Here is a 26,748-nt window from a genome sequence, read left to right on the forward strand (position 1 = left end):
TAGGAAAGTTTAACATAACTGTCTGTGCTGAATCAATCTTATTAGGTAATGTTCAAATAATGTGATCATCCCAGTGTTTCCAGTGTGGGAGAAAGTACTCAGGGCCTTCAAGCTACACACTATGAAAGGCAGCAACAAGTTTAATGTTCAGAAACCTAAAGTCTGTATCAGCAGCAGAATGGAGCTAAAAATAAATGTTGGTTTCAGTTCTATGAAGCTTTGAGTATTTTGGATCAGTAGCTGAACATGCTACCTAAATAAAACTATGCAGGAAGCATATTTTAATAGTGTGATTTGGCCATCTGAACATGCTACCCAAATAAATCCCAGCAGGAAGCATGTTTTAATAGTGTGATTTGGCCATCTGAACATGCTACCTAAATAAAACTATGCAGGAAGCATGTTTTAATAGTGTGATTTGGCCATCTGAACATGCTACCTAAATAAAACTATGCAGGAAGCATGTTTTAATAGTGTGATTTGGCCATCTGAACATGCTACCTAAATAAAACTATGCAGGAAGCATGTTTTAATAGTGTGATTTGGCCATCTGAACATGCTACCCAAATAAATCCCAGCAGGAAGCATGTTTTAATAGTGTGATTTGGCCATCTGAACATGCTACCTAAATAAAACTATGCAGGAAGCATGTTTTAATAGTGTGATTTGGCCATCTGAACATCCTACCTAAATAAATCCCAGCAGGAAGCATGTTCTTAACGTCCTAGCGAAATAACTCAAAGTTTTTAAGTGTGAATTGGCCATCTGAACGTCCTACCTATACGACGGAGCCATTAACTACGTAAGGTAGCATATTCTGATAAGGTAGCACGGATTGATAGACAAGACCATAAATTTACGCTACGGTAGGATGTTTTGACAAGGTAGGACGTTTTGTCAGAACACCGTCCCGCAACTATTTTTCTATTGTTGCACTACCTGCTCTGTACACGCAGCGTCGAGCAACGGTGGAGACGGAATTTCAAGCAGGACAACATTTTGCTGCAACAACAAAACGTGAGACATTTGTTGTTTTATGTTTATTTATTGTTATGAGAGAATCATGATCTCAATTCTAAGCCAAAAAATCATGATTCTCATTTTATGCAAAATCGTGCAGCCCTAACATGAACACAAAACTATTGTTTCACCAGAGAAACACACATGAAGAGAGAGAGAGAGACAATAACAGCTACCAAACAGTCGTCATAATTCGTCACACAATGAGAAAAGGACAAATCAACAAGTAACAATGACTAATTAATATTAAAATCTGTAACATAATGTATTGTTTGGAGTTTAGTCTGATTGGTTCAGGATGAGCTGCCATTATCCAATCACACGTCTGCTTACCTGCATCTTTTCTCTTTTTTCTAACCTGAGCACCTGATGGCTTTGAACTTTTGTTGTCCATCTTCCATTGGTTTGAATTTTGCGCTCCAGTACAAACACAAATCCCCCAACCCGAGGATCAGCACAATTAACCTAACAGACCTACACCTTAGTTCACATATTCACTTTGTCTAAGGTTGATTTCTGGGATTTCACACAACCCAGGATTCAGATCGTGAATCCATGATGGGCTTAGATTTACATCATTATAAATGAAATGTGCTCTACTTGGAAGCAGCCGGCCCTGCCCCTTTTGACGGGTTGTGTGAGACTTTAAATCATCAAACTGTAAATTATAAATTAAATTGTTATTGATCCTTTACCCCGAGTCCTAAAGTGTAGATTTATTTTCTTACTCTTCTTATATTTATTGTTTGTTTACTTGCACCGCTGTAACTGCAGCCTCGTCGTCTCGTCTCTCTATATGCTGGACTGTCTGTAGCGGAGATGACAATAAAGTTTACTTTGACTTCAGCAGCGCGCAGGCGCACCGAGGGCTCTCGCGCTCACTTTATAGAATTTAGAAAAAACATGGGTGCAGATTATAAGTCTGTATCATAATATCTGTTTGTTGTGTTGTTTTTATTTTGTTTTGCAAGTTGGTTATTAGATGCCGCTCCAGCCAGCCAGCCAGAGACTCCCCGCCGCCCCGCCCTCTCCTCCCTGTGCCGCCAGCAGCAGGCGCACCTCGCAAACGGAGGGCGCCCTTACTCCCAGCAAATGGCTGATAGAAAACCGATCGGTGCCTACGAATTTCCCAATATGCGCTGGCATGACGTCGGGGAAGCATGGGTACGACCGATTATTTTATTTTTTTCTTGCCCCTGATGCCCCCCCCACCACGATGCATTCTATTGGTTTGCACACTTACACACACACAGCTGTGGTTTCCTGTTTTGCTGGACTCTGGAGAGCCCCGCCTTTAACGCTCTTCTCTCACAGAGAGCAACAGAAAACTTGGAAAAACTCCAGATTGACTGAACTCAGTTCAAAGTTACCTTGACACCTTTAGATGTGAGACGTAGTGATGGTCCGCTTGAAGCTGACGCTCCGGTGCGTGTGTCAGAAAGATCAACGCGCTGCTTCAGAAGCACCGTGTCGAGGCTTGATTCGTTTGGCCAGAGTCACGTGATCAGTGACGTCTGAAGCTTCGTTTAGAACGTACCTTTTTTTAAATCGAACTTTATTGAAACACAATGAGTATACAACATACACACAGATGAAGTTTACAAAAGAAGAGAACATGAACATACAGAACCAGGAGTAAAAAAATGATGATATGAGAAGGCGAAAAAAATCAACATATAAATATTGTTCTGAGAGGCTTTTTGTTGGTTGAGTCTGAAATTGATTGTATGTACAATTCATATCCTTATAAAAAGGCAGAAATATGGTGTTTTATTAATAAACTTACATTCATGGATATAAAATAGCTAAAAGTATTAACAAATTTTTTATAAAAAACATTTATCATTCTTCCTGGGGAACTTAAAGAAAAAGAATAAAACATTTTCCATCGTAAAGAAAACTCCCTTAAAATATGGACAATAACAAAACTGCTCAATTCTTCCAGAATCTCTGTGTAGAGGAACCAAAAGAGATGTGCCACAGTTTCTGGATGATCCCCACAGAAAGTTCAATTAGTATTTATGTCTCTTTTAAATGTTACCATATAGTGACTGGTTGGGTAACATTTATGAAGAATTTTATATGAGATTTCCTTCACCTTGTTCACAATTAGATATTTATGGGATCATCCAGACTGTCTTCCAGGTGATATCTGGAACATGTCGGTTCCAGTAAGATATTCTATATATGGGAGAGACACGATATCTTCTTGGAATAAACTACGTATTCTCTTATTGCTGTTACCAAGTTCCTGTGAAAAGCAGATTTTTCCCACTGCTGACTCAGCTGGATCAGGGAGAGTGACTGAGGCAGATATTGAGCTGTCAGTGTTTTTGTCATGGTCCTGCGACCATGACTCAGTGACTTTATGTTTATGTACTTATTGTTATTACTTTCATTATTATTCATGGCTGTTTTGGGATGGTTTGTGTTTGGGATTTTAGACACTGGGTTCTGGGTTTGTGCTCCCTCTGTTGGTCCCTGGTGTTAGTGTTCCCCTGTCTCGTCAGGTTAATCAGGTCCAGCTGTTTCCCCCATCTGTGTGTGATTTCCCAGTGTCTCTTTGTGTATTTATAGCGTGTGATTTCCTCTGCTCCTCGTCGCGTCGTCTGTGTTCCTACCTGTGTTCATCCTCTGTGTTACCCTGCGTACTCTGCATCTACCCTGTGAAATCCTCTGCGTGCTCTCCCTGCTGTTCTCCCTTCGTGTTCAGGTTTGCCACTCCTTTGTGTAGTTTCACCCAGTTTAGTTCATCCGTAGTTCTGTTTTGCCATCTCCTCTTTATGTTTGTTATTATCAATAAATCACCCTCACACCTGAATGAGTGCTGCGCTTTGAGTCCTCCTTCCACTCTCCACACGGCCGCTGCCCCGGACCGTGACAGTACGACGCGACCACAAGATGGACCCAGCAGCGCTTAACCCGTCCAAGGAGCTACGGGAGAATCTAATCGATGCCACACAGGAGCTGATCGACCTGTGGCTGGAAAGCCCGGGTGGCACGTCCCAGCGCGCTATAGAGAGGCGGCTACAGCGTCTGGTGACCGGTCTCCCATGGCTTCTGGGCTCGCTTTGTTCGTGGGAGCGGGAGTTCCTCCTTTTGGACCTCGGACTTCACCCCCCGTCTGCTTTTACTTTCGAGCAGCCCGAGGCGGTGAGCGAGCGACATGTTCTGGCTTCCCCAGTTTCCGGGACTTTGTTTTCTGGGGCGATTCAGAGCGGGATGGGAGACTGTATGGATCGCTTACCCACCTTCGTGGTGACTGATCCTTCCCAAGTGGGCGTGTACAGACCCTCTGCAAGACTAACAGACTGTGTCTCTGCCACCCCTTCTGAGCCAGGACTTTATCGCCATTCTCCGGCTCAGTTCAGTGCTCGGCCACAAGCTCCCCAGTCAGTAGCTCAGCCGTTAGCCTCCCTGGGGGCGCAATTGCCTGTTCTGCCGCCGCTCCAGTTAGCCACTCTGCCGCCACCATCACCGCTAGCATCGCTACAACCCACGGTTCCGGTAATAGCTGAATCACAGTTTTCACACTGTTTTTCCACCGCTGTTTCTAGGCAGGGAGATGAACTGTTACATTACGGACCTGTTCCTCAACAGCTGGCAACATTAGTGACTGTTACTCACTCCGGGGCTTCCCCAGAGGCGGGGTTGCTGCCCTCAGCTTACTCTGGACCCCTGGTGGCCAAGATGCCAGCTGTGAACTGCACCGGGCTGTCACTGCCTGAGCAGGGTCAGTGCTCTGCGCAGCTGCAGCCCTCCGTATGTGTGCCAGAGGCCCACGTGCCTACTGGTTTTGTTTCACATGTGCCAGAGGCCCACGTGCCTACTGGTTTTGTTTCATGTGTGCCAGAGGCCCACGTGCCTGCTGGTTTTGTTTCATGTGAGCCAGAGGCCCACGTGCCTGCTGGTTTTGTTTCATGTGTGCCAGAGGCCCACGTGCCTACTGGCTTTGTTTCATGTGTGCCGGGGGCCCCGGTGCCCACTGGTTCTGCGGCTGTTTTCGCTGGGGGGCCCGAGGAGCCCGTCCAGCCTCCTGCTTCGCCTGCTGGGGGGCCCGAGGAGCCCGTCCAGCCTCCTGCTTCGCCTGCTGGGGGGCCCGAGGATCCCGTCCGGCCACCTGTGGCTGCTTCTCCACCTGTGGCTGCTTCTCCACCTGTGGCTGCTTCTCCACCTGTGGCTGCAGCGCCGCCTCCTGCAGTATCATCACCTGCAGCGCTACCACCTGCTACTGCCACGCCTCAGCCTGAAGCTTCAGCCTCGCCTGGTTCTGGTCCAGCTTCATCCTCACCTGGCCCAGCTTCAGCTTCAGCGTCTGCTTCGCCTAGCCCAGCTTCAGCTACAGCTTCATCCACGCCTGGCCCGGCTTCATCCACGCCTGGCCCGGCTTCATCCTCGCCTGATTCTGGTCCAGCTTCATCCTCACCTGGCCCAGCTTCAGCTACAGCGTCAGCTTCGCCTGGCCCAGCTTCAGCTGCAGCTTCTTCATCGCCTGGCCCGGTTTCATCCTCGCCTGGCCCGGCTTCATCCACGCCTGGCCCGGTTTCATCCTCGCCTGGCCCGGTTTCATCCTCGCCTGGCCCGGTTTCATCTTCGCCTTCGCCTGGCCCGGCTTCATCTTCGCCTGGTCCGGCTTCATCTTCGTCTGGTCCATCATCAGCATCATCAGCATCGTCTGGTCCAGCCTCCGTGTCTCCATCGTCTGGTCCAGCCTCCGTGTCTGCACCCTCGCCTGGTCCAGCCTCCGTGTCTGCACCCTCGTCTGGTCCAGCCTTCGTGTCTGCATCCTCGTCTGGTCCAGCCTTTGTGTCTGCATCATCATCTCCGCCTGCTGCGGTCCCGGCTTCCGTGCCCTCAGCCTCGCCTGGCCCAGCCTCGTTTGGGTCTGGAGCTAAACGGCCGTTTTCTGGACCGCTGGCTAGGCTACTGGCCGAGCGCCGTCGCCTGACTGGCCGCCGTTGCCTTCCGCACGGCCGGCCCCCGGACCGCCATCGCCTGAGTGGCCGCCGTTGCCTTCCGCACGGCCGGCCCCCGGACCGCCATCGCCTGTGTGGCCGCCGCTGCCTTCCGCACGGCCGGCCTCCTGAACTCTTTACGCGCCGCCGTTGCCTTCCGCACGGCCGGCCTCCTGAACTCTTTGCGCGCCGCCGTTGCCTTCCGCATGGCCGGCCTCCTGAACTCTTTGCGCGCCGCCGCTGCCTTCCGCACGGCCGGCCTCCTGAACTCTTTACGCGCCGCCGCTGCCTTCTTCGTGGACGGCCTCCTGAACTGTGCTTTGGACTCTGCTCCCCTGTGGGTTTTGTGTTCGTCTTTGTTTTGGGACTCTGGGGCCTCCGTCCGTGGTCGTGGTCCGGTCCCTCCGTCCTGGGCCCCCTGCCGCCCGCCCGGATCTGGTGGTGTGTTTCTGTGGCTGTCGGGGGCCAGCCCTTGAGGGGGGGGTACTGTCATGGTCCTGCGACCATGACTCAGTGACTTTATGTTTATGTACTTATTGTTATTACTTTCATTATTATTCATGGCTGTTTTGGGATGGTTTGTGTTTGGGATTTTAGACACTGGGTTCTGGGTTTGTGCTCCCTCTGTTGGTCCCTGGTGTTAGTGTTCCCCTGTCTCGTCAGGTTAATCAGGTCCAGCTGTTTCCCCCATCTGTGTGTGATTTCCCAGTGTCTCTTTGTGTATTTATAGCGTGTGATTTCCTCTGCTCCTCGTCGCGTCGTCTGTGTTCCTACCTGTGTTCATCCTCTGTGTTACCCTGCGTACTCTGCATCTACCCTGTGAAATCCTCTGCGTGCTCTCCCTGCTGTTCTCCCTTCGTGTTCAGGTTTGCCACTCCTTTGTGTAGTTTCACCCAGTTTAGTTCATCCGTAGTTCTGTTTTGCCATCTCCTCTTTATGTTTGTTATTATCAATAAATCACCCTCACACCTGAATGAGTGCTGCGCTTTGAGTCCTCCTTCCACTCTCCACACGGCCGCTGCCCCGGACCGTGACAGTTTTTATATAACATTAAAGTCCCTGAGGGTATGGCACCAAGCACCATTGAGAATTCCCCAACACTGACGGGAAAATTATATAGTGTAAGGAATTCATTGTAAGTAAGTAGTGCTCCCTCGTTAAATTTTAAAACTTAGTAGCGGCCGCCATTGTTGGCAGCTGAAATTTGGCTGGGCCGCGCTATGAATTCTGGGATATGGTGGGCCACGAAGGACACACCCGACCCATCCTTCAAACTCGGAGGAATGAAGGACGCATTTGAAGGAGTCGAGGAATCGGGACAGCCTTCGTCGCCTGGCTGTGACGTCATCGGCCTTCAAATGCGGCCTCCGGAGGATGCAGCCGACGTTTTGGGACACAGCTTGTGTGTCTTTGTTGGTCATGTGACCTCCCAGGGACTACACATGGAAACGAGCAGTTTAGCTCAAATCTGGCAGGTTTCCATCGTCTGTTTTTGTCCTGATGTCCATGAACATGAACACTGTCCCTGTCAAACACGTCCAGATAATCTGATCCAGTGTTGTTCTTCTTCTGTGGTGTTTGTGATGGAGCAGCAGCTGCTGATCCTGATGTCCTCCACCAAGGGGGCAGCAAATTCAGCTGACTGTCATCATTTATTAAAAAGATGTAACAATGTGACATAATGCAATATAATAGTGTCAGTTACACATTGTGGGTTGCACTGTGGCCAGAATGGACATTACCTCCTGCCTAATGGAAGCTGTCAGCCATCCTGCAACCATGAATTAGATAAGCAGAAGTGAAGGGATTGTTAACAACAATTTAATAATAAAATGTAATGTGATAGTTGCACTTTATTAGCTCCCCACAATCGTATGAATAATAACCATGAATGCACTGCATGCTCATAGCAAGTTCTTTAGGTTTAAAGTGAGATCCTGCTTTAAAGGGCGCTTCATCTGCTGGGAATGACATGTTTCTTCTAGTATGTAAGGCTCAGCCCATCTTACTGGGACTTACTTTTGTAGATCCACATGCTCTAAACCTGGTGCTCCATGATTGGTGCAGAAGCTTTAAGCTCCTATTAACAAATAATGACCATGGACTTAGTTGTTACTACAATAACTTATCATTGAGCAACTTGTATATTTAATTTTACTTGTAAAACTATGCAAGTAGAATTGAATGGGGCACAGTGAGCTGAGCACAGGCCCACTCTGTGACACTCAGAGGTTTGTGGATATCATACTGAGAGTATTGGACACAGTGCAGCCAGCTTGCAGCCACTTTCCCACCACTTTAGCACAATGTTTACATGAGACTCAGCCACACTAATGTTCCTGGGCAGACATGTGGTGCAGCATGGCTGATGGCACTGTACCTGCAGCTGTCATGGACAAGAACCACTCAATACCTCACCCAAGCCAAGCCTGTGCTGATGTTGTGATCTGAGACCGAGACACTAACCCAGGATCATGATATGATGTTGTGAGAGTTTCACTAAGAATTAGCTCTGATTACAAGATTTCAATCTATCGTAACTCTAATTTGTATTTACTTCAGTTTGTTCATCTTGGAGCTGTGTGCAGCTGAGGACAGTCTTATTATTACCAGGTGAGGATATGTAACAGCCACAGTCTGTAGAGATGATGTCACCATGGAGTGGTGATGTCACTGGAGCTGCCAATATGTGCTCCAGCCAAAGCTACACCAGAGGGTTGTGCTGTGTAACAGGTTGGTGCAGGTGGTGTTATCTACATTTGAACATTAGGCAACAGTCTCATGAAGACACTTTCTATTGTTCACTAAAGACCAACAATAACAGAGACAAAGGGAGAGCAGCAGAACTAGTGCTAACAATTAGCACTGCTAGCCTGCCCACCAACACCAGCTAATGTTCTAAAAACGATGATCAATGATTTTGCTGTAACGGCTCCAGCTGTCTGTGTCAGGGACACGTTGGAGATGAAGTGAGTGATCCAGTGACAAAGGTTTGGAAAGCTGCAGTCAGCTGAGACTAAAGGAGTCACCTGACCGAGAGACCAAATGTTTCACTGAGAACGTCCAGATGAACAGAATCAACCTTTGGGATAATCTGTTCCACACATCCATGTTTCACTTACTGCATTATATTTCCTCATTGCTGTGCACACAGGCCTGTGGCTTATAACCAACTCCAAGTTCAGACTCAGAGGCTGCTGAAGCTGTTTTCTGGAACAGAGACGTGTTGGATATAAAAGCAACTCTTCTTTATGTGTCAGCACTGAGGAAAGGAGCAGCTTCGTTTCTAAGTGTATGAAGGACTGTAGCAGTGTGTGTGTGAGCTTTATTTCACAGACAGAACCATGTCAAAAACACAACTTCAGGTAAAAACAATACAAAATCAAAGAGTCTGATCAGAAGGATTAAACAGAGGAGTGTGGGACTGTTTTTAACAGACAGCAGGTTAAGCCAGGCTGGAGGAGTAAACTGAGCCTCGGTGTGAGCAGCAGTGTGTTTGACAGGAAGCTGAGATAAACAGTCTGGAGCCCATTTAGTGCTTCATATGAAAGTGTGAGGATTTGAAAGCAAATCTAAAATCAAGCAGGAGTCAGTGTGAGAATGATTTGTGCTTTTCCTCAGTCAGATGCTGGGAGTTTCAGTTCATCCATGTTCAGCGTGCTGTGCTTTGTGTAACAGGAGAATATGACAGTATAAATCAAGTCTTCATGTCACTGAAAGCCTCCACAGTCTGCTATGGAGGTGCATCAGTTTGGATTTACAAGAAGAACATTTCTTAAACCTGCCACAAGATGGCGCTCCAACAGAAGGGATGTCCACAGTGTAACACAGACACACACATACTGTGTGAATGTGTGAGTGAATGGGCTTTCAACACAAGGCTTCTGCTGCTACCTTTAATTACATAATTAGCTAACAAGAACAAACTGTTAATTACCACCAAAGAACGGCTCCAGATTTTAGCTGCTGACCATTTTGTGAAACGTTGATTACATCAGCTTATTGTTGATTTTTCAACCTTAATATCAGCTGCTTTAAAGGAGCCTCGTTCTCTCGCAGTAACACTTTTCTTCACTAGATGCAGTGCAGGCACAGTCTGTGTTTCTAAACTACACACTAATGTTCATTGTTGTGCAGCTAAATCCTCCCTCTGGATGGGAAGAATCCCTGTCAGGCTTCAAACACCTGGCTTGGTGTTCTGGAGCTAATGTGTCACCTGTGAGGACTCTGAGATGAACACACAGCAGACACTTCAGTTCTCCGTCTGTGTGTCCTCAGTTTCCCAGCATGCCTTGGCTGTGGTGGTGGAGGTGAATGAGGGGGAACATGCTGCTCTGTCAGCACTCAGGTTTCATACCTGGTGATCTCAGAGGACAAAGCGGCGTTACAGCAGCGCACGTTGATGAGACCTGATGCTCTGAACAGTTCAGACTTCAGCCTCACTCTGAGAAAACAAACGACTGACTGTCAGCAGCAACTACACCTGCTCCATCAGTGACGGAGAGAAGAACTGAGACTGAGAGACATACAGCTGCAGGTCAAAGGTCAGAAACGCCCGCTCTTTGTATGGGTCAGGAGTTAGTACTGCAGAGGTCAGAGGTCAGCTTGCTGACAAACCATTTGAAACAGTTTGGAGCTAAAAGCACAACAGCAGAGGAAAGAAGAGACACTGCAGAGATGATGCAAAATATTGTGTTTTGTTCTCAGCTGTCAAAAAGTGTAACACACGTGTTCCAGCACAGCCTTTGTGTACTTTCACTTCTCCATACTGTCCATTGGAAATCCTGTTTGTTACTTTTTGATTTCAGTCCATGTGTCCAAAGCAAACTTCTGTCCCACACTTTCTCTGCTGACTCTTCACCGATGCTCAGATGATCTCAGATGATTTCACCAGAACTCATCAAAATTCGGGCTCCACAGAAACCCAGACGTCACTAAACAAGCGTAACAAGCAAAGTGAAAACTGGTCGTTCAGCTTTATTGACCAAAGATAAGCTCACATGTCACCTCATGACACAGACACTTATTTCCACAGCATGCACGAGGACTGACAATAAGTGTCTATAAAGCCACTTCTATCTGCCACACCTGTGCTTCTGTCATGGTTGCTCTCCTCTCACTCTGTCATTTATCCACAGTCTGCCTCCCTCTGCTCCGTCAGCTGACGTCCTCTCTACACCACCTGCTGTGTTTTATCCTGCAAAAACACATTTAAGAAGCGTTGCACCGAGTAACGGGAGGAACTGCTATAAAATCCATTTAAAGGAGGTGGTGCTGAGTGCTGTGACTGGGGTCCCACCACTGACATCACGGGTGGAGGACATGTTGGAAAACTGCTACAAAGTGCTGTGCAGCCAGCAGAGCTTACAGTCTGTCCTGTGTGTCATACAGGCTCTCACACTTAGTGTTTCTGTGACACATTGAAGAGAAGTTTGTGTTGTTCACAGTTGTGCTTGTACTGAGTGACAGCTGACATGACCTAACAGGAATAATGTGTCTGTGCTGAATGAGAAGTAACACACAATGAAGTCTTGATGCATCTCAATCATCCAGGAAAGTGAGTCTGTTGGTTCTGTTCATCTGGACGCAGCGTTTTGTGGGAGAAACGTGTCGTCATCATCAGGTGACGTCTTCAGTCTCAGCTGCAGGTTTCAGTCTTACAAACAGGACATTTGCATAAAGACTGAAAGCAGCTGCAGGAACGATGGGCTGGGAGCTCCGTTCCTTCATCTTAATTATGCAGATTCTCAGGACCATTGATCAACAACCACTGATCCATGTCCATGAGTCCCATTCACAGAGATGTGGGAATGGCTGCAGTCACAGCATGTAAGATGGAAATAAATGAGAAGTATTTAGCTGAAGTGGATTTGATTTATGTTACTTCTTTTTTAACTTGTAGTTCTACATTGGAAGATTATTGTGATATTGAAATATAAAAATACATTTATATTCTATTATTTTCTCAAAATAAGCGTCACACTCGTGGAAGCCGGTGTAGCCACCGAAACGCCTGCATTTATGGAGACTTTCAGCCCCAGGTAGGCCAGTTATGGATCTTGGATCCACATTATGTCAGCAGCTGTTCTCCACCGTGAACTGTGTTCAAACAAACACGCTCACGCCTCACAGACGACAGCTTACAGTCCTGTAGAGATAAAGTGACTTCGTACAGCCCCGACCTGCAGACGCTGTGCGCAGAGGTTCAGGAGCAGAAGTCCCGTTGTAAACATATCACGGCAGACCCGACGATGTTTGCATGAACGCGCTTTTCAGCATCTCTTTATTGACCAGTTTACACACACGGTTGCTGTGCGCACACAGCCGGCTGTAGCTTTGCAGCTCACAGCCCGACACACACCAACAACAGCAGAGAGAGCACAGACGTTAAGGCGTGATTGCGGGTGCCGCTCAGGTGCGTCCGCCTCCCCTGCAGCGGCGCTGCAGACCACGCCCACCACACGCAGTAACCAGGTAAAATACATACTTGGGCAGAATTTTGCAAATATCTATTTTTCATTTTGTAGCAGCATAGAGCTTTTTTCCAATTATTTTTCAAAGTCAGGTCAAGGCTCCAAAAGCCCAAAGGCGATATAACAGTTTGTGTTTGCTACATGGATCATTGTAGTTCAGCTTTCCTTTGTTATATTTCTTTAAGAGCTCAAAATGTGTTCATTACATAAATCAAATGTAATTTTCTCTGTAGCACTTCATGGATTTCATAAGCAACACACTGTAGTTGTTCACACAAAGCATAAAGGTAAAAACAATATACACAGTGTTATCTTCACTTTAGATGTCACAAAGTATTTGCGGCTCCCAGTGTTTTCCCGAAGGGTGGTAGAGCTAGCAAGAGAGAGAGAGAATGAGAGAAGAAAAAAAAACGGAAGGTGAGTAGCCCATCTGGCTACATTTGCAAAAGTGCTCAGATGTTTTCAGAGATTTCACTAGCTCTGCTAACAGTTAGCTACATGGATTGGATGTTTGCTACATGGATCATTGTAGTTCAGCTGTTTGAGTGAGTTAGTGTTTGTGTGTCTCTCTGTGTGTGTGACTTCCAACTGTTTCTAACAGCATCCTTAGTCATAAAATAATCTCCCCCACACCCAATATATGGTTCACTTCCTGTATTGGTTCACTGTGCACAACACAGTGAAGCCACTAAAGGGCAGGAAGCTGACCACACAAGAAACAGAATCTTCACAGAGATGTGTCGACAATAATCCTCCCCCAGCACAGAGTGGCTGGAGAGGTGGTCAGGATCACAGGAATGTCTTGATCCTACAGATTGAACTAAGACCTGTAAAATTTAAGAAACACATTGACAACATTCAACAATTAGACTCAACAGGGGCCATTAGGAAAGCCACAATGTTCATAGAGGGGCCATGCAGCTCACACTTGACTGTGACTCCTGACCAGGGCTGGACTGGGACAAAAAATGGTCGCGGGCATTTTGACTGGAGACCGGCCCACCAGGTATTAAAGGAAAAACCATAAAGCCTTTGAATGAAAACAAACGCTGTTGTCACAGTGATGGACGCTGTCTTGTTGGTATACATGCATCAGTCTAATAAACTTAAACCTGCACCATCCTCCCTGTCCTGGTATTCTAAACAGGAAGTAGACTGTTGGTCGAGTTAACCTCCTGAACATCTACAACACACGGTGAAAACCTGAAATTAAGACAGAGACTAGAGGTGAGACATGCATGCCACCCTTCTAGATCCTCCCCTGAAGACATCACATTTTTGCAAAAGTGCTCTAATGTTTTCGGAGACAACCCCTTGGCTTCCGTACTTGCGCATCGCTGTTCCACTGATGTATTGTTGTTCTAGTTAGAGTATTGTTGTTAGCCTATAGCCTATCATTCAGCATCGCCTCACTCAAAACGCGCAATGGGTGCTTCGACTTACAAAAATGTTCCACTTATGAAAATGTTCGACTTACGAAAGACCCTCGGGAACGAATTAATTTGGTAAGTCGGGGTTCCACTGTACCTTACAGTGTAAACAAGTATGACTAGGTGTCTGTTGAGTCTCAAGTAAGTTGCCTGCAATGATATTTAAAGTCCAGCAGGTGTCAGTATGGAGCAAAACAGCAACACTGTGTCGACACAGTATCGGTACAGTTTGGGGAATGTGCTGAAACGCTTCACGAAGCCTCATCTACCCTTCACTAAACAAAACTAACCTCAAACCTGAAATCCTTAGAAAGATATGCAGGGAGACGTGAAGGAGACGACACAGACGAACCAGCGACGAACACGAGACAACACACACTATAAATACACAGAGGGGAAACTACACACAGGAGGGAGGCACGGCCGATTCTGATTGACAAGACGAGACAGGGGAAACGCAAACTGAACACTCTGGCATAAGACACAGACCTTCACAATAAAACAGGAAATGCAGAAGGAAGCCACATAACAAACCCTAAAACTAGAACTCAGGAAACACTAAAAAACTAAGGAACCATGAGAAGGAACCAAAACTCAAAAAACACTGGGCCACCCACCCAGGACCATAACACTTCAGATCTGAGCAAGCACGCTGCCATGGGAACGTGACATTGACAGAGAAACCCCCGGATCCTCCCACTGACATGACCGCTGTGGGCAGACCTCCACCCGCCCCACTCGGGAGTGGAAACACAAAACATTATTTTATGTCATGTGCTGGAATATACAGGAAATAGGTTTAAATGTTAAACACATTTCATCAAGTCAAAAACAGCTATAATATAATTTAATCTTTTCTTGATGTATAAAATAAAAAGATTAAAAACAATAAAACAATTAAAAGAAAGGCTTTTTAATTTGATTCATTTCTATATGATGGATTATGCAGAAAAAAGTCTCGGGCTGAAACGTCTACTTTCTACTTTATTACGTATTCAAGTCGTGTTTTTTTAAAGAGTAAAGTAACCAAATACTTTTGAAAATAAGTAATCAGTAAAGACATGGGATTACTTAGTAACTGAGTACTTATTTCCAGTAACTTGAGCAGCACAGCTTGTAATGAAGTAAATGTTGTGTATGATGTGAATGAAAGAGAGCCTGGTGAGGTGAGTCAGTCTTTACACAGCTCTGTTAACAACATGTTGTTGCTGCTGCACAAAGATCAGGAATGCTGCAAACTGAATCTCTGCTGCAGGCAGTGACTCGTTTTTCTAGTTTAAACTTCCCTGGAAGATTGTTCAACTTGAAAACAGCCAACATCATTATCAACACCTCTCACTGTAAACTCAAACCATAAAACCCTCAAGGATCCACGGCCTTATGGTTTTTTAAACCGATGATCTTAAACATGTGAGCTCATCAGAACTGAAAATGAAGACAACCAGTTGGCTCAATTCTACCGAGTGCAGCTACATTTCAAGCTTAAATACATTTCTCCTGTAACTGTGTTTTCTTGGCCTCCATCAATGAAATACTGCACAGTTTATATTTAATAAATATGCAAACATTTTAAAAAGAAAACATGTTTAAGATAGTGTAAGTACTGTTGAATATGTTAATGGCAGGTTTGATGAAATTACAAACGTGGTCAGTCTGATGTATGATCTGATGCAAACTGCAGTTCTGTTAAATACTGTGTTGACATGTTGATGCGTCACAAAGATCAGGTCTGCTCCAAATGAAACTCTGCTGCAGTTACCAGTGTTTCCAGTTTAAACTTCCATGGAGACTGTGTGCTTGGCTGAAAACAGCAGCATCATTGAAACACGTCTGATTGTCATGAATATGATGTGAGAGCGAGCAGAGAGCTGATGCTGACTTCAGTAAAGAGCTCAGCTGTGACTGACTGTGTGGATTATATATGTTATACCTGGAAGTGTCTCTGCATGTCTGTGACTCTGGATTAATGTGATCCGTGAACAACTTTGTGACGTCTGCATGTTAGTGATGGTCTCACAGTAAAGTCTAGAGTATTACATGAAACATAACCTTATTGACGCCACTGATTTGTGTGTTGTTTCCCAGAACACGCGACTCTTAGCAAGACATTCTTGGAGATACACGTTTACCTCGTAAAGTCTGGTTAGCGTTGCTGAAAGGTTTTAATTCAACCCAAACGATGATGCTGAAATAAAAGTCCGAGACAAAACTGTTTGGTTCCAGTGTGTCCAAACTCTGATCTTGTGTTTCCTATATTAGAGCTGGAAAGCTGCTGAACACGTTTCCATGTTAGTTCCTGCAGCAGCCACTGAAACAGCATTTCTACAGTCCAGCACTGATTCAGCTCATAACAAGGTTCAGGTTGGTTCCTGCTGTAGACTCTAATAAAAAATGACTATCTATTACAAACCAGACAATTTTTCTTGGATTGATGTTTTGTAAATGTCCACAGCAGTAGGTGGAGGAGGAGGTGGGGCCGTCAGGCAGCAGACTCTCTTTGTAGAACCAGGAAACCAATCAGAAGGAACTCGGGTTAAAGAGAGCGAGGAGGATTCAAATGCAATGATATCCTGCTCAGCTACAGCTGACGGTCAGTGAGAAACAGCAGCTTATTAAAAGTTTTTAAATTACTGACAGACGGAGCAGCTGCTATGTAAAAGTGCAGGTTAGATATTTGGAGCCATCACTGAAATCCTCGATCAGCTCTGCTTTTGACCCCACATCTAAAAATGTCAAAGGACAGTTGGTTTGTAGACGTCAGGCTCTGAGGTTTACCAAGAGAGTCTAACAGGAAGCCCAACAGTGCACGTCAGAACTTCTCTGACACTGTTATACCAGAAATGTCCTTACCTGGTTGGCAAACCCACCAACCTGACACACCTGAAGTCTTTGGCACAAGTTGTGTTGACTATGTTCACTCAGGTGCTTGGTCTTCAGACCATGTTGTGATTGATGAACCTGACTTGACTCCTACCAAGACTGACTCAGATCTCACTGCACCACAGCCAGTAAGGTGGAGGCGCTCTGACAGAGAAAGACATCCACCTGAGAAGTTTCCTTATGAGGAAGTAGGAGAGCCGCTGACCTTGGCTATTAGCTCCTTTTCTCAAACCTCAGCTGTTGCATTCTCCACAACTGTTACTCCACCACGTCCACGTTGGTCAACGATGCATGAAGGGACTCGCCCGGTGGCGCCAGTGTCCGGCAGCCTGGCCTCTGTCAGTGCGCCCCAGGGCAGCTGTGGCTACAATGTAGCTGCCATCACCAGTGTGTGAATGTGTGTGTGAATGGGTGGATGACTGAATGTAGAGTAAAGCGCTATACAAATGCAGGCCATTTACCATTTAAGTCGTGTGGAAATGTGGAGAGTCTGTGAGCTGCATTCACAAACAGGTTGGATCACTCTGAATGACAGCGATTAGAGGAGGTTCTTCCATCAGTACCAAGCTCTGCTGATTTTCATTAATAAAACTTAAACCTGCTCAGTGAAAAACAGAGTGAAATCAGACAAGACTGAGTCCACTTTTAACTTTGTTTCGTCAGATTTAACAGGAACTCATCTGAAGATCAGCCTCCTCCCTGTACGGGGAAAATTCCTATCAAGTCTCCACCTGTCCTGCTTCAGGTGAAGCCCCGCCTCCTTCCAGGAATCACCTGTGTGTCTGTGTTTAGTGTGCAGCTGTGGAGCTTGTTGTTGGTGTGTGAAGAAGCTGTAAGTTTGCTCTGTTTCCTCCTTTAACAGTTTGTCTTTAGGAACTTTATGAGCAGATCAGGAAGTGAGACGTTTGTATTTACATAAAATAAAACCAATGAGATGATTTGATGATTGGCTGAATCCACTCTGGTTATCAGTCAGTAACTCTGCACTCAAACATTTGTCTTTGATAAACAGTTTAAAACGATCTGAATGAAACTTTGGATCCAACATCACTGGTGGAACAATGATCGTCCCTTTAACTGGAAACAGATGAAACCAGTTTGTTCTTCAGAAGCCGACATTCAGGTTTTACTGAGTGACGTCAAAACAACATGAAGCTGCTCCAGCTCAGTTCAGGGTCACTGCAAACAGAGATAATCAGAAGTAAATACAGACTCTCTCACACACCATCAATATTTAAGGATGTTTTCACTGCGGTTTAAATCCTACATATACTTGATGTTGATGCAGGAGTAAAGCCTCTCAGAATCAAACACATTTAAGCCTCTGTGACTCAGGACTGTGTGAAGTGCACAATCGAACACTTTTTAATCTGTTTCAAGTTAAACACAATGAAGTGTTCAAAGGAAAAACATGTTACTATGTGAATCCTGCTTGATGGACCAGAGCAGAGCCTCCCTCTGTGCTCTGTTCATCACTCTGTCAGTCTGAGTTATTCATGAAGCACAAGGAGCTGATGATAAGCTGGTTAATGTTGGCACACACACACACTGTGACACTGTCAGACATGAGGAAGTGTGCAGGTAAACTCTGCTCAGAAATGACAATGAGGAGGTACACAGACTGATGGAGCTCATAGAGTGAGACGTTTATTTTACATGAAGTAAACCTGATGTATGATCTGATCTGTAGATCAAACTGATGTGTTTAATAACCTGTTGTTTAGGGCTGGGCGATATGGCCTCAAATCCATATCACGATATATTCTTTTGTATAACATATTTTCCACACTTAAAATCCTTTAATTTTCTCAAAAATCGAGAGTGGGCCTTATGTATGAATTCTGGTTGTGCTTACTGACCTCGAACCGATTTTGGCTGCAGAAATCTGTTAAAAATGTTTTAGTACAACTTTGGTAAGCAGCACTGCTTGATGGATCGTCAGAGCATTACGGCTGCCGTAGTGAGGAGCTTCACGGAGTAATCTGGGTCCTAAACTCCGAGAGCTTCAGGTACCAAAGTCAAACGAACACAAAGAGTTAAAAATGGTCTAAATTCTTTCATCTTTAATTAAATCATCAGCGTTGCTGCTTTACCAGGTGTAACAATTAAGTTTAACATCCAGGTAGGGCTGCTCAATTAATCGAATTTTAATCTCGATTACGATCTGGGCTTTCAACGATCATTAAAAATGACTGAGCCGATTATTAGCCCCTCCCTCATGCTTTACTCTCACGCTGCTCCGTGTGGCAAATCGAGCGCACCTCTCTGCATTTTGAACACGCATCACAACAATTAAGAGCAGCGGTCTCCATTATGGGTTCAGTCAGACATGGATCAAGTAGACACAGTGTGTAAACTTTGCTACGGTGTCATAGCTGCACCACAGAGCAACACTGCAAAGTTCACTAAACATAGATGTTTACATTTTTCATTTATTTTTATATTGCAAACATTTGCACTGTTATCAGTATTTGCACACTATTTTATATTGTTTTTTGACAATCTTTAAAGTCATTATTCAACACATTGTTATTGTTAAATAAATATCGTCAAATAATCGAGATCTCAATTTCAGTGAAAATAACCGTGATTATCATTTTTGCCATAATCGAGCAGCCCTACATCCAGGCATCCATGAAAACAGAATTTATTCAATTTAACGGAGTTAGAAGTTAACAGGAACTTAGCTCGGTTTCAACCTAAACATTTCATAGCATATTCTGACTGAGAGATTTTTGAAACTAATTCAAACGTACAGCTCTGCTATCACTTCCAACATAAATGAAGACTAAACAGCAGTGACGTTTGTAGGGTTACTGAAGTTGGACTACCTGGTATATAATGTTGTGCTACGTGACTGCTAGCGACACAGCTATGTTAGCATAACATTAGCACAGTGAAGCTGGAGGATGAATGCTAACTTTTTGGCTTTCGCCATATTTCAATAGTGCTTCATCTCTTTGTTATGACTGTCGCCCGCCATAATTGCAGATGATAATTGTTGTAGCCGCTGCGATGCTTTCGACCAAAACAGGCACAGCTTGATGACATCATCAACATGCGGTATAGTCACAATCTCTATCTTTGGCCAAATTTATATTGTTTCTATCGTATATCGTTTCTATGGCCCACCCCTACTGTTGTTACTGTTGATGCGTCACAGAGATCAGCTGTGCTACAAACTGGAACTCTGCTGAACTGGATTTACTCGTTTGGTGAACTTCCAAGAACGAATGCTTCCTTGGCTGAAAGCAGTGAACATAATTAAAAAAAAACAGCTTTACTTGCACAGAAATCTGTCAGTAAAGTCTGGATAATAAATTCTGGTGGTGTTATAGGTTCTCTTGGTCAGCTTGGTGTTGGTTTGGCTCCTGCATAAAACAGTTTGCTCTCATATTTGACACTGACAGGAACAAAGAGTGAAAAACACGACAACCAAACTGAAAAAAAGAGACGAGTTAAAGCAGAAGATATTTTGTGTGTCAGAACATGTGATCCTCACCAAGAGAGAAAAGCTCTGATTATTGTTGCTGAACTGTGATGGTGAACAGTCTCCTCTGTTGATCCCAGTGTGACTGAAGTCCGTGTGATGAGTGAGGACTGAGCCTGTGTTGGTCGATCGTCTCTAAACAGGATGTGAAGCATCAGTTCAGTCGTATTAAAGCCCTGAATAAACAGTCCTTCTGGATCCACTGTCTGTGTTTGGCTCCTCATCTTCAAAGACTCAACACAAGATGTTGGTCACATCAACATAAAACACAGGATTTGCTGCAGATGTTAAAGTGTGTTCTTCATATGAGAGAAGCTGCTGATCGTGTTTGTATGTTAGTACCTGTAGGATTGATGAACAGCTCTGATTCAGTTCACTAACCAGGCTCAGGGGAATAACTGGGATATTTCCCCAACAGAGACATCCTGCTGGGATCGTTTTCCTGCTCTACACTCTGGTGTTTCTGCTCAAAAAACAACAAAATGAATTTCCATGAGCCTACAGATCGTGGACTTCTTTGAGAAACTTAAAGAAGACGTTTTTCTTTCCTTAGATTGAACTTAAACAAAGGATTTGAGGAGCAGAAAAGTTTTTAAAGATAAATTAAACATATTAATAAATATTCTGTTTATTTTACGTTATTTAGCTGTTTAGGTTATTTTTCTGTTTTCTGTCACCCGTCTGGTCTCGTGTCGTTATCAACAGTGTATCAATGCATTCCTGTGGGTGGAGACAGAAACACACACCCAAAAAGAGCTCAGAGCAAGAATAACAGAGGACGAGACAGGATCAGAGTGGGACAGTGGAGCTTGTTGTTGGTGTCTCTGTGTGAAGAAACTGTAAGTTTGCTTTGTTTCCTCCTTTAACAGTTTGTTTGTTTCTGTGATGTTTGGACGTGATGTTCTCCATCACACCGACACTCTCTCTCCCCTCTGTTCCATATGTAACAGAGGGGAGAGAGTCTCTCACTCAGAGAACCAAGGTTACAATGTAACCACACGTTCAGCTCTTGTGTTTGAAGACAAATCCTCATGATTATAGATTATTGATTGGCTGGAATCAAACAGTTTGAAGAACATTTATTCGTGTGGTAGTTTCAGCTGCTGCTCACAAATCTGATAACAGGAACAAGTTAGTTCCACGAGGAAGACGTTCGTCTGGGCGCGTTGGCCTCGTCGGTCATGTGACCGTGTTACTGTTTGGGCTCAAACTGATACGAGTGGTTTCGCTGCAGGGCAGGTGTGACAGGACGATGCTGCACAGCCTCATTGTTCAGGTGTGAGTCAGACTCTGAGTCTTTATACAGTCCTGTTTAACAACATGTTGTTCCTGTTGATGCGTCACAGAGATCAGCTGTGCTAAACTCTGCTGCATGCAGCTACTAGTTTCTCTAGTTTGGTGATGGAAACGTCGATGAGACTGTTTCCATCACCAAACATCATGAGGAACACCTCTGACTCTGATTCTGACTCTGCATAAAACCACAAATATCCCTTCATGTCTCTTCATCTGATTCTGTAATGTGAGAAACTTTGATGTCTGAGTTTTGTTCTATCATTAAAGTCCAGACTCGTAATTCTTAGAGGTTGAACTCAGCAGACACTCCATAACACAATATCATCACAATCCTTCACTCATGATTTCATATGATTGCAGTTTTGAACATTTTTGAGTGTTACAATGATATGTTTTCTTTTTTTTTTCTTCCCTGTCCCGTTTGGCTCTTTTGCATCAGAATTATTGTGTAAAGGCGAAGAAAGATGCCCAACAGATTTACTTTACCAAATTGACCATCCCAGCCTTGCCGTAATGGTCCATTTGATTCACCTTTTATTGTTTATTTTATTTTCACTTGCTGAATACGGGACAGACTTGACTGGGGGAAAGAAGGGGAGAAAGAAAGAGAAAGAGCTGAGGAGGGACAGGGGAGAAGGGCAAAAAACAAAAACCAAACGAATGGGCAGAGAAGAAAAAAAAATATATATCGATCACCTGTTGAGAAAGAAAAAAAAGAAAACTAGCAGAAGAGAACAAGAGTAATAGAATAAACAACATCACAATGATATATGGGAATATGACAGAAAATACTAAATATTAAACATTATTGTGCAGCACATAACATCAACAGAACACAGTGTGCTTTGAGGTAGGAGCCAAAAAGGGTGTAGTTTGTGGGTGTGATCACCCGTGTGTACACCTGTGAGCATGGACGCGCTTGTTTTTTTAAAAGGTTCCTTCATGTAATGATCTGCTAGAGGGTGTGGGGGGGCCACAGCCCTGTCCTCCAGGGCATGAAGCAGGTATGGAGGAGATCAAAACTCCAGACATCCAGAGGCCCCCAGAACACAAGAGACCAAGGAAGACCAACAGAGGGGCAGCCGCGCTACTGTCCCAGAAAGAGCTGAGGAGAGTCCCAGATGAGGGCTCACTCAGCAGCCGCGGAGCAGAAGCCAGGGGGGGTTGCACTGACGCGCCCGTGAGCTCCGCCGGCAGCCAGCTGTGCCTGAGTGACCGAGCCCCAGGCCGAGAGGCCGGGGGCACCCCACCTCCGAAGTGGCCTGAGCGAGCCCCAGGCTCCAGGCCCCGACAAGCAGCCACCAAGGAGTGAACCGGTGTGTACCTGGACGCCCATCCCCAGACACAAAGAACCACCAACGCACCGATGTCTGAGGGAGTCCGCCACCGGCAGGGGGAGTGGTGGGGGGAGATAGGCCTCCAAACCTCGGAGGGCCTGAGATGTCCCCAGAGAGGTGGCGTCTGATACCCAACCTGACATATAGACACAGACATACAGGCACACACAGACACAAACATCCATTCCCACCCTCATGCTCTCATATGCACTTACTCCACACTCAACCAACGTGGAGACAGACATAAAGAGATGCTGTACACACATTCACACTCCCCAAGCGTACTCTACGAACCAGGTCTAGGTACCCTTGCTCCTGGAGGGGGGAACTGCACCCAGACCCAGGTGGTGTTACCCTTTTCCCTGTGGTGGGGAGAGGCAGACCGCCCCGACTCCGCAGCAGCAGGGAGGCCCCACACTCCAGACCCCAGTCGGACGGCCAACTCCTCCTCCTAGCCTCCCCGCTCCAGCAGGCTGCAGAGAACGGGGGTGAGAGAAGACTCCAAACCTCCCTCCACCCGCTCATTGTAGTGTTGATGCATGTGTGTTCTAAGGTGCATTTAAAACCCAGGAGGGCATGGAGCTACCTGCCAGAGAGCAGCAGGTAAGCACATAGCCCCTCCTGATAGCCCTCAATGTCTACGTGTATTTAAAATTGAGAGGTGGGCAACGACGCCAGGGGTGAGGTGTACACCCTGATGGTAATTTGGATCCCGTGTAGCGTGCCCACCCCCAAGATCCTATATGTATGTGTAATGAGGGTGTGAGTAATGTGAATGTCTGAGTTATGGGATAAAATTGAGGCAGAGGCAGCCAGAAGGGGACAGAGGGGGTAGCCTCCTCTGCACCCTGGTGACACACCCCTACTCCAAGGCCCTGCATGTGTGGGTGGTTGTGGTGGAGCGGGAAGAGGGAGGCAGCTGGAGATGGGGAGGGAAGGAAGGGAGGGGCAAGTGACCCCTCCCTGGGGCCAGCTCCCCCACTGACCCCAGTAGGCACCCCATACTCCGCGACCCGCCAGGGAAAGGGGGCCCAGGCCCATCCGGACAGGGGCCCAGTGCAGCAGCGCCACCCAGCCCCACAGAGCCTGCGACAGCCCACCCGACCCCACCACAGAGAAAACTGCACCCACCCGATCATCCACTCATCTTCCAGACTACATAAGACAATAGACGCCCAGACTGAGATCTTCCTCCACCTCTCCTGTATCTCCCCCTCCTGCAGAGAGAGTTCCTGAAGAGAGGAAAGCGCCTACAAGATGTGACACCAATTGAAGAGCCCCCCAGGCCCTCATACACCCACCCACCCACAACACCGGCAACACACCAACCAGGGCCCCAGCCCAGAGACGGAGCGTCCCCAGAACCTCACACCCATCCCGGACCCACCCAGGGGCAACCAGGCAACCTACCAGGTCAGTAACCCACGTCCATCAGCACAGACCCTCCCCCAGCCCCGCTGCACGCAGCCACGAGGAAACCGTCACCTAAGAGCCAACAGAGCCCCTAATTGGCCATGACTGCTACCCCGGGTTGAGCCCCCCATGGAAGATGTTCCCGGGGAACCCCCCGACACCCTAAGCCTGTCCCTACCCCAACACCAATCACAACAGTGAAGGCGGGACCAAACTATGACCCCCACCCCCACTAGGTGATGGAACTGATCAAAGGAGCCCAGAGCAATTGATCTGATGTGGTGAAAGAGGCTGTATCAAGACTAATGTAATCTAATAGATAATCTCTATATTGGTTAGAATTAAGATTATTTTTATTTTTCCAGTTCATGAGGATTGTTTTCTTGGCTATGCATAGGGCAGTGAAAACCATATGGACTATATTCTTTTCTGTAGTGACATTATCTAAGCTGCCCAACAAACACACTAAGGGGGAAGTTGGAATGTTACATTTCAGACACTTTGATAAGTCTTCACATATCTCGCGCCAAAACTTCTGAACTGGTGGACAGAACCAAAGAGCGTGGATATAATTGTCCGGTGAATTGGTTTGGCAGTGGGAACAGTTGTTGGTAAACGTAAAGCCCATCTTGAACATCCGATGACCTGTATAGTGCACTCTGTGTAGTATTTTGTATTGAATTAATTTGAAGACTGGGATTTCTGATTAGATGAAAGGTTTTTAAGCAAATCTGAGACCAGAAGTTTTGGTCTAAGTTAACTGATAAATCCGCTTCCCATTTTGCAATAGGAAGTGATATTGATTCATCTCTTTTAGAAAGCATTCTGTATATTTTGGATAATAATTTGGGGGTTTTAAGAGTGAGAAATTGAACCACACTTGGTGGTGTTTGTAGTTCAACTTGACCCGGTTTAAATTTCTTTTTTACAATGGATTTAATTTGTTGATATTCTAAAAATCTTTTCTGGTTGATCCCATATTGTGTAACTAGTCTGTCCTTACTGGTGGGGGTGAAGGGAGCGCCACGCATCGCAAAGACCAAAGTCGCTCATATACTGTTTGATTATATTTGTGGACTGCCAATTACGCTGAGTTCCCGCTGTATTGAGCATATCCATGTCTTCATTTAGTCCAAGGTTGAGGTCACCTCCAAGAACAAGTGTGCCATCTAAGTGTTCAGAGAGTGCACTGAAAAAACCGTGAAAGAATGAGGGATCATCAACATTTGAACCATATACACTTACAATACAGAGCTTTTTATCAAGTATAGATTGTTTAATGATTAAGAATCTGCCCTCTGGATCTATAACTGTATCAAGTACTGTGAAATTATTTTTTTTATGTATTAAAATTGCTACTCCCCTTTGTCTAGAATTATAACAAGCTGAGAACACATTAGGAAACTCAGGTGTTTTAAGTTCATTCGAACCTCTAAGAGGTCTGTGGGTCTCTTGTAAAAGGACAACATTTGCCTGTAGTTTTTTGAGTTGGTTAAATATTTTTAACCTTTTTTCTCTGGAGCTAGCTCCATTTATATTCCATGTAATGAACCTCAGTGCACCCATAGATGTGTGTGTATAACTAGGGATGTATGCTGTGTGCGTCACTTAGACAAGTGGAGAGAATAAGTCACTTGTTCATAAATAAAGAGAAGGAGAGAGAGAAAAAATGTGTGGCGAGATGCTCCCTGAGTCTGACTATGTGTGTGCATATTTACTAATATGAGTAGGCTTGGCTTAAGTGTGTGTATCCTAAACGACTGTGTGCGCTGTCTGACTGAAGTCAATGTGCTGCCGTTGAGTGCATGGTGCGTATGTGTCGAAATAAAGGATGTTTGTGGATGAGTGTCGAAGAAGGTGATCGAGGCAGTGAAAGGAATAAAGAAAGAAACCAAGGACAGGGGTGAGCAGCATAAAAACAAGAGGGGGAAAAGAGAAAAAAAAACGAGAAAAAATCAAAACAAACATGTAAACATTCCAATTAAATCACTGACGGAGAGTGACTATGTTAATTCTGCTATGAAATCACACTTAACATGCGATTTGATACCGGTAAGTTCAACAGATGTTAATGCAAGTTAGTGTGAGTGGATAGGGAAAGGGTGTAGCTGATTCTTATCTGATGTGAGGTTAATACAGCCACGGAGTGATGTTGGGGTCGCGGTGGAGCTGTCCATCCACGTACAGCCGGTCCACAGCGATGACAGTGCGGGAGCCCTTCTGGATGAAGCCGCGTCGGATTGGGAAGAGGACCCTGCGTCGTTCCAAGATCTCTTTGGGGAACTGGTCGTTCATGCTGAAGTCCGTTCCTTTTAATTCCCTGCCGCGGCTTTTCACATGTTGCTTTTGTTTGAAGTGGCCGAATTTGGCCACGATAGGACGTGGTCTCCCGGCCGTAGCCCGAATGGGGCCGAGGCGATGCACCCTATCGAAGACGATGTTCTTCACCGTGTC

The 26,748-nt window shown here is 45.6% G+C and overlaps 1 protein-coding gene across 1 annotated transcript in view; it reads left to right on the forward strand.

The window, feature by feature from the left end:
- The first annotated feature begins 21,048 nt into the window (after positions 1-21,048).
- LOC146634309 (protein NLRC3-like) overlaps positions 21,049-26,748 on the forward strand; it is a 709,813-nt gene continuing 704,113 nt past the window's right edge. The window contains exon 1 of the mRNA XM_085376492.1: positions 21,049-21,087. The gene's annotated coding sequence lies outside the window, so the exon portion shown is untranslated. The remainder of the gene's footprint in view (positions 21,088-26,748) is intronic.

This window comes from Diplotaxodon limnothrissa, linkage group LG3 (assembly GCF_057381915.1).
Source record: "Diplotaxodon limnothrissa isolate DT_005_m linkage group LG3, D_limnothrissa_male_GT1.1, whole genome shotgun sequence".
NCBI classification, from domain to species: Eukaryota; Metazoa; Chordata; class Actinopteri; order Cichliformes; family Cichlidae; genus Diplotaxodon; species Diplotaxodon limnothrissa.